This window comes from Dipodomys merriami, unplaced genomic scaffold (genome assembly GCF_024711535.1).
Source record: "Dipodomys merriami isolate MVZ:Mamm:240054 unplaced genomic scaffold, mDipMer1.0.p SCAF_7, whole genome shotgun sequence".
In the NCBI taxonomy this organism is placed as follows: domain Eukaryota; kingdom Metazoa; phylum Chordata; class Mammalia; order Rodentia; family Heteromyidae; genus Dipodomys; species Dipodomys merriami.
This window is the reverse complement of record NW_027206290.1, coordinates 33,696,058-33,705,652: the sequence shown is the minus strand read 5'-3', so window position 1 is coordinate 33,705,652 and position 9,595 is coordinate 33,696,058. Positions and strand designations below refer to the sequence as shown.

Below are 9,595 nucleotides of genomic sequence, written 5' to 3'. Positions count from 1 at the left end.
AGGGATGGAAACAACTTATCTCATATTCATTAAGTGTCCTTAGGGGAGCAGAACCATGTCAGGCAAAGCAGAGTAAGAACAAGAAAAGGAGGTTCCTCTCTAGCCCCATCCAACATCTCTGGGTACCAGTGTTACTGTTAGTGTAAATTGAGTGCTAGTCTAAGGCTACCAGCCTTAGACCACTAAAGCACATGTTTCAGTGATGATTTTGTTAGAGAAAGGGGGAAAATGGCAGCATGAAGAGTAGGAAGACCATTAGAGAGCTTGTGAGAAATCAGTTCTGAGATTCCTCCAGGTCTGCCCTCACCAAACCTCCCCTAAGTGACAGCTGTGCCTCTATTCACCTAGCTCTACCTAGACTGACTTCTCAGGTGAAGGTCACCATGCTAAGAATTCATTTTACTGTCGCCTACTTCCTCTACATCGCCTAATCCCAACTAAAACTTTATAATCTAGTTTAGGTCTGTTTTCTTCTCTTTCTTTTCTTTTCAGAGCTGAGGACTGAATTCAGAACCTTGCACTTGCCAGGCAAGTGCTCTTCTACTGAGCGAAATCCCCAGCACCTCACCCCCTTTATTTTTTAACACTTGAAATCTGCCTATAAAATATCCTCCTATTCTAACCCGTGGAAAATCCTGTTCCTTAAAAACTGGACCAAAAAGCATTTCAAACCTTCTGGAACAGAAAGAAAGCATCTGTCCCTTTGAATCACACACTTTTTTTCTTTTTATGCTGGTACTGAGGCTTGAACTCAGGTCCTTACACTCTTTCTTGGCTTTTTTGTTCAAAGCTTGTGCTCTACCACTTGAACTATGCCTCCAGCCCTGCTTTTTGCTGGTCAATTTTTTTTCCCCTGCCCAGGCTGACTTGGAACTGAGGTCCTTCAGGTCTTAGCATCCTGGATAGCTAGGATAACAGAAGTGAGCCACCAGTGCGCAGCTTCACACATTTTGCTGAAAACTTCATAGGACTTCATTAGTCTTACGTCACTTCCTATGTCTCTAGACTGTCTTCCCTCATGCTCCTGACAGCTCCTGGGTTCAAGATTCTACTCACTGACTTTACTCAGATCTCCTTCCCAACTGATCATCCCCATTAGCACACACATCTTTCATGCATCTTAACAGGCAATTGACAACTGATGTCTAATCTTTCTTCCTTTTCTAGACCTGATCCTGACATGCCATCATTCCACTGGCATTCCATCAGGGTCCAGTAAATTCCATGTTTTCCTTTCCAAACTCCCTTCATCTTCCAACACTCTTCTTTACACATAAGTCTCTTGTCCAGCCTCACTTCATGCTTTAAAGTGTTAATGTATATCTCCTATTCAGACCTTTTCCCCCTGAATTTCCCACTGCAGTTCTCCATAATTGGACATTTGTCTCACAATTAGTATGCTGAAGGATGAACTCCTGACTTGTATTCCACTCTCCAACTTCCTATCATAATTTTCAGTCTTCCTATCATACCTTGAAGTCAACTGTGTTGGAGTCAACCATGACTAATTTGACATTCTTGTCAAAATGTACCTAGCATATCAACACCCCACCACTCCCATCGTTTCCCATTCAGGCTTGTAATGATTCGGCTTCCAGGTCTGCCCCTATCTAGGTAACTCAAGGTGATGATACACCCTTGTGCAGTGAGATCATGTTCTACCTTTTGCTGAAATCCTTCCTATGGACTTCCCTGAGCAGATGATGAAGGAAATGTCTCCCTGGGTCAACTTTTGGACTTCTGTCATGTACAACTATTCTCCCCTGTGCTCACTCTGGTCTGACCACACGGATCTCTTGGCTAGTCTTCTAACATCCCAGCACATGTCCACCTAAGGCATTCACTGACTTTGCCAATGCACGGAAGGCCCTTCTTTGTCCCAGGCAAGTACTCAGGGTGTACATTTCCAGAATTCCAAATAACCATCTGAGAGACACAATCTTTCAAACCCACTCTTACCTCATTCCTTTTCCCTGGCATTCCTGCTCCTTTGCACTATACAGCTTCTCTTACAGCATTATTACAAACATGGAAGTGCATGCATGTGTCATCTGTCATTTTCTAAGATTAAAGGTACAGGGGAAAGGATTTTGGTCCATATTGTTCACTGTTGTATCTTTCGTAGCATACAGATCAGCACCAATGTAGACTGACTAATAAGTAAGGATTCTGTTGTTTTTGTAGGTCCTACAATATCTATTACAAGAACTTGGGTACAGTTAATTTAAAAAAAATATTGAAGACAACAGTTCAAAGCAAGAGTTACACTATTGTTTAAAATGGGAAGGTTTATTGAAGGGGTTTTCTCTCAAAAGAACAGGCAATCTTTTGCTTCTTAAAAGAATTAGCAAGAAATGTATGTCATACCTTGCGCCCGGAACCAGAGGACACTCCTTAACAAATCCAAAGAACTTGTATTCCCCTTTCCCATATCCTTTTAAAGCCGTTAAATATCTGCAGCAGAATTCATGTTGCCTTCCCAGAAAACAGAATGAGGCACCCAATTCAAAGTCTCTAGCACTAAGCAAGCTGTACATTCCACAACTCCAAGGTGAAATTGCAGTCAAGAGATATCTACAACTAATGTATTACTGTACTACATTTTGGGGAATATGTTAATAGCTGGGTGGTTAGACTGCCTCAAAGCTCATATTCATCTCCCACTCCGCAAGACTGGCCTTTCCCAGCTCCTGGAAAAATACTTGAATCAACTCTGCCCTTTTAAGTTTGTAGATGATTCAAGTGGGGTATATATATATATATGTGTGTGTGTGTGTGTGTGTGTGTGTGTGTGTGTGTGTGTGTGTGTGTGTGTGTGTGTGTGTGTGTGTGTGTGTGTGTGTGTGTGTGTGTGTGTGTGTGTGTGTGTGTGTGTGTGTGTGAGAGAGAGAGAGAGAGAGCGCGAGAGAGAGAATGAGATAGACACAGTACTCAATGCCTTGTATATTTCAATTAGCATTTGCTCACAGGTAGCACTATTCCATTTGAATCTTATCTCTACTTCTGGCTTTTTGTTGGTTAATTAGGGAGAAAAACATCTCTTGGATTTAATCTGCCTAGGCTAGCTTCGAACCACAATCTTCAGATCTCAGCCTTCTGAGTAGCTAGGATTACAGGTATAAACTACAGGCAACTCACCAGGTAAGTGGGGATATTTTTTTTAACATGTATTTATTAGCACATTAAATACATGACCCAAACAAGTCTTCACACTTGGATTAGACAGACATGTAACTTATAAGACCATGTTTTTGTTTTGGCACTACCAGGGTTTGAACTCAAGATTACATGCTTGCAAGGCAGACATTCTACCACTAGAGCCATTGCCAGCTCCTAAGAACATGTTTTATATGTCTTTTTATTATTTATTTTAGTTAGTTGGTCATGGGGCTTGAACTCAGGGCCTAGGCTCTGTCCTTGAGCTCTTGTGTTCAAGGATAGTGCTCTTACCAACCACAATTTCACCAGTTTTCTGGTGGCTAACTGGAGATATGATTCTCAGGGACTTTTCTGCCTGGGCTGGCTTTGAACCTCAAACCTCAGCCTTCTGCATAGTGTGAAGCACCTGCTTATGTCTTCTTATTCTTAATATTATCTTATGAGGATTGTTCAGAAAATACCGGAGTAGTCCTTAATTTTAACTGTTTTGTTACTTTCCCCATAGTTCATAAAATAAAGGTATGTAAACTGACAAACATATGTGTACCCATAAGGATAGAGAGATAGAGTATTAGCCAGGTGCTGGTGGCCTCCTAGCTATTCAGGAGACTAAGATCTGAGGATCATAGTTCAAAGCCAGCCTAGGCAGGAAAGTCTGTGAGACTCTTATGTCTAACCTTTAGAAAAACACAAGTGGCACTGTGGCTCAAAGTGGTAGAGTGCTAACCTTGAATGAAAGAGCTTAGGTACAGTGCCTAGGCCCTAAATGAAAGCCCCATGACCCACAAAAAAAAAAGAGGTAGAGTATTTTAAATTAGATATAAAAACGCAAGAATGTTTTATTGCTATTCATATGTAAAAAAAGCCACTCCCAAATCAAGTCATCTGCTTTCATGAAATTGGTAACAAATATAAAGGTCAGTCTTTTTCCTAAGTATTAACCTTTCCAAGTACACTGCAACTCTAGAGAAAGTGAACCTTTTCACTGAGTAAAGTGTAGCTATTGATGATGGCAGATTAAGGTACCAAAGAAAGAGGAGTTCAGAGTTGGGGTAGAAAGGAGGAAGACACTAGTAGCTGTATATCTCTATTCTCAAGAAAATTAGTAAGGGAACTGTTCACGTGGTCACAGTTCACTCAGGAAGTTAGTTAGCCATACCCTTGCCAAATCTTACTTGTATATCTTTCCTGCTCATTAGATAGTAAACTCTTGGAGGGTGAGCCTGCATGAATTAGATGGGCTTAAATACTTACAATATAATGCTTGTAGAAGCACTGATCCTGCAGCACCCCCTGGTGGATGAAAAGATTATAGCTAGAGATCATATATTTACTGTTCATTCTACAATGGATTGAAAAAAAAACAAAATACTATCAATTGTGGCATCAAGCCTTCTTTAAATGATATGCCACTCATACAGTGATAAATATTAATATAGCATTAATTCTTAAATGTTTATCATGTAATTCATATAATATCCTAAAGACGATTTCTCAGCAATAAAAATACATCCTGTTTTCAGAAACCCTTTCTACACTGAAGTAAATAGTAAAAGGCTTCCACACCAGGACAATTTAAGAACAAACCTTTCCTCTTACTTTCTAAAAGGATTCCTTTCTGGCTTACTCAGCAACCAGATTTCTTTCAGATAGTAATGTGTATCTCTGATTTTAGCTGGTCCTGATATGTGCCAAATAGGTAGTTCCATCAGTAGCGCAAATACATAGTGAAAGATGTGGCAAAGGAATCCAATGAAAATCATCTTTCTTCACAAAATTCCAAAATAAAAGACATTGAGTTTATACTTCCACTCAAGCAGACTGAAACTTTAAATTCGTCTTATTGAATGTTCCAAGAAACTCCATTTTGCTGGTTTGTAAGATCTTTGTCTATGTTTTTCTAAGTCTAAAGAAATGTTTAAGATGTGAAGTATAATGTATGGTATATATGTGCACACCGGAGGGGAACCAGGAAGACGACACAGAACTAGAGGGAATCAGGGAAAAACATTTAACAGCGGGACCCATCAGCTGCACTGGACATTGACCAAAATGAACTAAGCAACTCAATGGCAGCGATGGGAGGGAGGGAACAAGTGGGAAAGAGGGAACAAAACAAAAGAAAGGTACATATCACCCAATGTGGAAGAAATAACTGCATTGCAAAGCTCATAGAACTCATAAATGTTATAGACCGTGATAGACAATTTGCTCCAGGAAAGTTAGAATGTGTTTGTGACTTTAACTGAGCATCACTATCCCACAATACTGTGAAATTTGGGAAATCATGTAATCACTTAATCACAATAAAGAATTTGGAAAAAAAAACCTCAGAAAAAAAAAAAAGATGTGAAGTATAATTTCAGAGGACCTTAAAATAGAGTACTCCTTTTAGATGGGCACATTGGCATGTGCCTGTAGTCCCAGCTACTTGAGAGGCTGGTCAGAAAGATTGGACTAAGAAGTTTGAAGTCGGCATGGGCAATATAGCCAGATCCCACTAAAAAACATCCAACAACAACAAACCTTTCTGACCTAAACAATTTGGCCCTGCTATTTTAAGTACTTCTGTAATTTATTGTATTTCTTGCCCCTCAATCACAGACATCCATAACTGGATCAGTAAAAAGGAAAGGTTAGGTAACTAAGTTTATTAGAAACTCAAAAGAATACAATTTCCAGTTTATTGAACAATGCTTTTAACATTTTCTTCAAGCTTCTCAGAGCTTACATTTGAATGCTGACATTAAATTTTAATTTAGTAACTTATGGGCAGACCACACTCCTGGAAAATTCCACAAGGCTGAACACATCTTCATGCCTAGTTGCAACAAGACAGTAGCTAGATCCCTGAGCAATGATTTAGACTTTCTAGGACTGGTCTCCTTGATATTCGGGGACAAGGCACGGGGTTTCCTAAGCCTGCTTGTTTCTTTCTCCAGTAATGAACTGGTTAACAAGCTGTTTGTTCTACTTCTCTTTAGGGAGAATGGATTATCACCCAGGGTCCATGTCCTAATTATGCTCTATCTCTTGTAAAAATGCATATAACTGGGAGAAAAAAGCAAAGCACCACTATATAGCCAACTAAAATTCTAATTTAGCATTTTTATATTAATATGCTACTTCATATATGGTTGAAGCAAAAGTAACTAATACATTCCTTTTATGTATTCTAACTTTCACTCACTTCTCTCAAGTTCTGCAATCTAGTTATAAAGCAAGTTAAAAATTTTTCACACAATACTTCATTGGTGGAGCCATACCCAACAAGTTAACATGGCAAAAGGATTCCCTTAATGAAATTACAAGCCGTGGAAGATTTAAAAATAGTAAAAGTTAAACCCTGATACAGTATTAAACTTATCTTTTTTACATATAAAAATAATACACAGTGGGGTATTTTATTCAATAAGATACAATCTTTAACATCAGAGAGAATATACAAAACTATTCCATGTTGTCTGATGTACTTGAGTGTAGAGTAGGAATAAATATATCTAGAACAGAAAGTGCTAGGTCTGTTCTTAAGAGAGAGATCACCACCTAATGTAGTTTAAAGCCAAGTGTTTTGCAGATTCCAGACAGAAAAGGAGCTGCTGTCGAATTTTAAACAATGTGGTCATTATAAAATAAATGCTTTAACTCTATAAACAATAACAAAAACACACAAACCAAATGAAAATGTACTAAAATTTAATCATCCATAAAAGCTGTAATTTAATCTGACATAAAACACAAGAAGCAATATTAGAGTTGGTTTAGTATATTATATATTTTAGCTTTGAAAGCCATAGAAATCAGTTATCCCAGTTTTTTCCTATAAAAGACCCATTTTTCCAAAGCATTATGCACAAACAATTTTAATTAGAATATGACAGATGATATTTCATAATTTTTAAATATAAAATGAAGTCAATGACTTGAAAAAGTTATTTGCTGCAATGAGTTTGAGGGGAAATTTTATAATCTATACCATTACAGATACAAAGTATAATGGTTCAACTTTTTAGTGCTTGACAGGGAAGAATCATGATAAAAAGGTCAATATGAAATCATTTGATTATAGTAGCAATATCTAACATTTGAAATGCATCCATGCTCTTTTGTATAATTGTATTAGTCAAGTATACTTATTTTCACATCTGTTATAACTGCTATTGCAAAGGAGAAATACTATTGTCTTATTTTCCAAGAGATTTATACACAGAGTGATTTTTTTTTCTCCAGGGAGTTTGTGCAAACCAATATAAGATCTAAATTCTTCACATAATATATAAAACAGGAGAAGCCTCTTCGGATTTAGTTTTTTGAAGTCTGGAATGCTGGCACTTTCCAATTAGGCAACAGTTCTTCATTCCTGTAATCTAGAACATTAAATAGATTCAGCTATACTTACAAATATATCTCTTGATGTTGATGCTAGTAAATAAGCAGATACTCAATAACATAGAAACACTGATATTCACTGATCATTAATACGGAATGAAATTATATTAAATACTTACAGTAAAAGGGCTATTTGAAATTTCCTTTAAATGTTTAAAAAATGATTAAATATAAGAAACTGAGTTCACAGGCAGGAATAGTATTACTGATCAGCTTTAGCTTATCATCTGTTTTACTATCATTAGCAGTTCTGTTTGCAAATATCACTGTTTGAAAGTGGTGTTCTGTTTCTATCATATTGTATCATGATGATGAAGATGATGATGGTGTAGTTGTATAAAGAGGTTACAATTGCACAAGTCAGGTTAGGTTATGTTTCTTGGGCAATGTCACCCCTTTGTTCTCCCCCTTCCCTACCCTCAGTTTTTACATACTATACCCTGGATAAAATGACTATATTTGCTCACTCTTCTTCCCTCCAAGCCTGTGCCTGCTTTTGTCTACCCCTAAGACACAGTTTCACTTTTGGTTTTTATTTTGATAAAAAGTACGTTAGGTCTTTAGAGGAGTTGTGCCTTTTGATTCTGCCTCCAGCACACCCTCCTCTTGTCTGTCTGTTTGTGTGTAAATGCACTGAACCCTGTATATGTTATAAGGCATAGTTTTTATATTAGATCTAGCCTTCACATATGAAAGAATATATGCACTGTTCATACCATCTTATTTTTTTGTTGGCACGGGGCTTGAACTCTGGGACTGGGCACTGTCCCTCAGCTCTTGAGCTCAAGGCTAACACTCTACCACTTGAGCCACAGCTCTACTTTCAGATTTTTTGGTAGCTAATTGGAGATATAGTCTCATAGATATCCCTGCCCGGGCTGGCTTTGAACTGCAATCCTCAGATCTCAGCCTCCTGAGTAACTAGGATTATAGGCATGAACCACCAGCACCCAGCCCATCTTATTTTTAAAGGTTCTTTTCCACTAAGGAAATGACACCTACTGCATAAACTTCATGGGGAATTCTTGATTGAATCATTTTGATTGTGTGTATTAGGACTACAGGCTAAGACAAGACATGACACATATAGAACTCATATTCAAGGGCAGAAAAATCAGCAAGTCATTACTCAGCAGAAGCAAATTAGGTTAAAGGAAAAGCTGATGTTTAATGTCTCTCAGAGGTTTTAAAAATGGGACATAGGAGATTAACAAGTTTTAATACAATTTTGCCTTAAAGGTTATGGATAGCCAAGTAGTGCTCAAAATTCATTACTCTTACTAATCTGCTTTTAGTTGTGTCTAACTAAGTTGCCAGGCTGGCCTTAAACTCTTGGGGCTTGAGCATTCTTCCTGCTTTAGCCATTCCAGTAGCTGGAAAAACAGACATGTAATATGATACCTAGCTCAGTTATTTTAAAAGTATACGAACAACGTGGCATTTTAGGTCTACAATCACAATAAAATGTACTGCAAAGCATTCTGACTAGTAAGTCATCTATTACTTGGTATTATCAAACATTCAGAGATCTCAGGTAACTCTGTTACCTTAGATAGTTGAATTATAAATCAGAGTCTATAAATTGGTGCAACCGGGATAAAATTCTTATTTCTAGATCTAGCCTAAGATTCTTCTCCTATAAGGTAAAACTCATGTATGGCTGTTTTGTTTTTTAACACCATAATAGGTTAGGCAATGTCAACTCTTTCTTTAAACATGTTAAAAAGATGTTTTCTGAGAATAAGGAGTTAAAACTAAGGTGGGCTTAAGGCAATGGTGTCAAGCCAGCAAAGAGTAAATAAAATATTTAAGAATTGTCTTCATTTTCCCTCTATTTGTACTATTCCCTAAACAAACACTAGCAATCATAACACTAATCACTTTGTGGAACTGATTATAGTTACTGAATCAAAAGCTAGAAGCTGTCTTCCCTAACTACTAGACAATTCTCATACTCTTTTCTCCTTTCTGCATATTCATTTACTTTCACTTAAAAGGAGGCTACAATAATTCAAATGTTTTAAGACATATATTTACTTATCCATAT

At 37.4% G+C, this 9,595-nt stretch overlaps 1 protein-coding gene across 4 annotated transcripts in view; it reads right to left on the bottom strand.

Moving 5' to 3' along the window:
- Window positions 1-5,795: 5,795 nt before the first annotated feature.
- Window positions 5,796-9,595, bottom strand: part of Rap1a (RAP1A, member of RAS oncogene family) — a 93,574-nt gene continuing 89,774 nt past the window's right edge. For all 4 annotated transcript variants that reach the window (XM_070006297.1, XM_070006299.1, XM_070006296.1 and 1 more), the window contains exon 8: window positions 5,796-7,526. The gene's annotated coding sequence lies outside the window, so the exon portion shown is untranslated. The remainder of the gene's footprint in view (window positions 7,527-9,595) is intronic.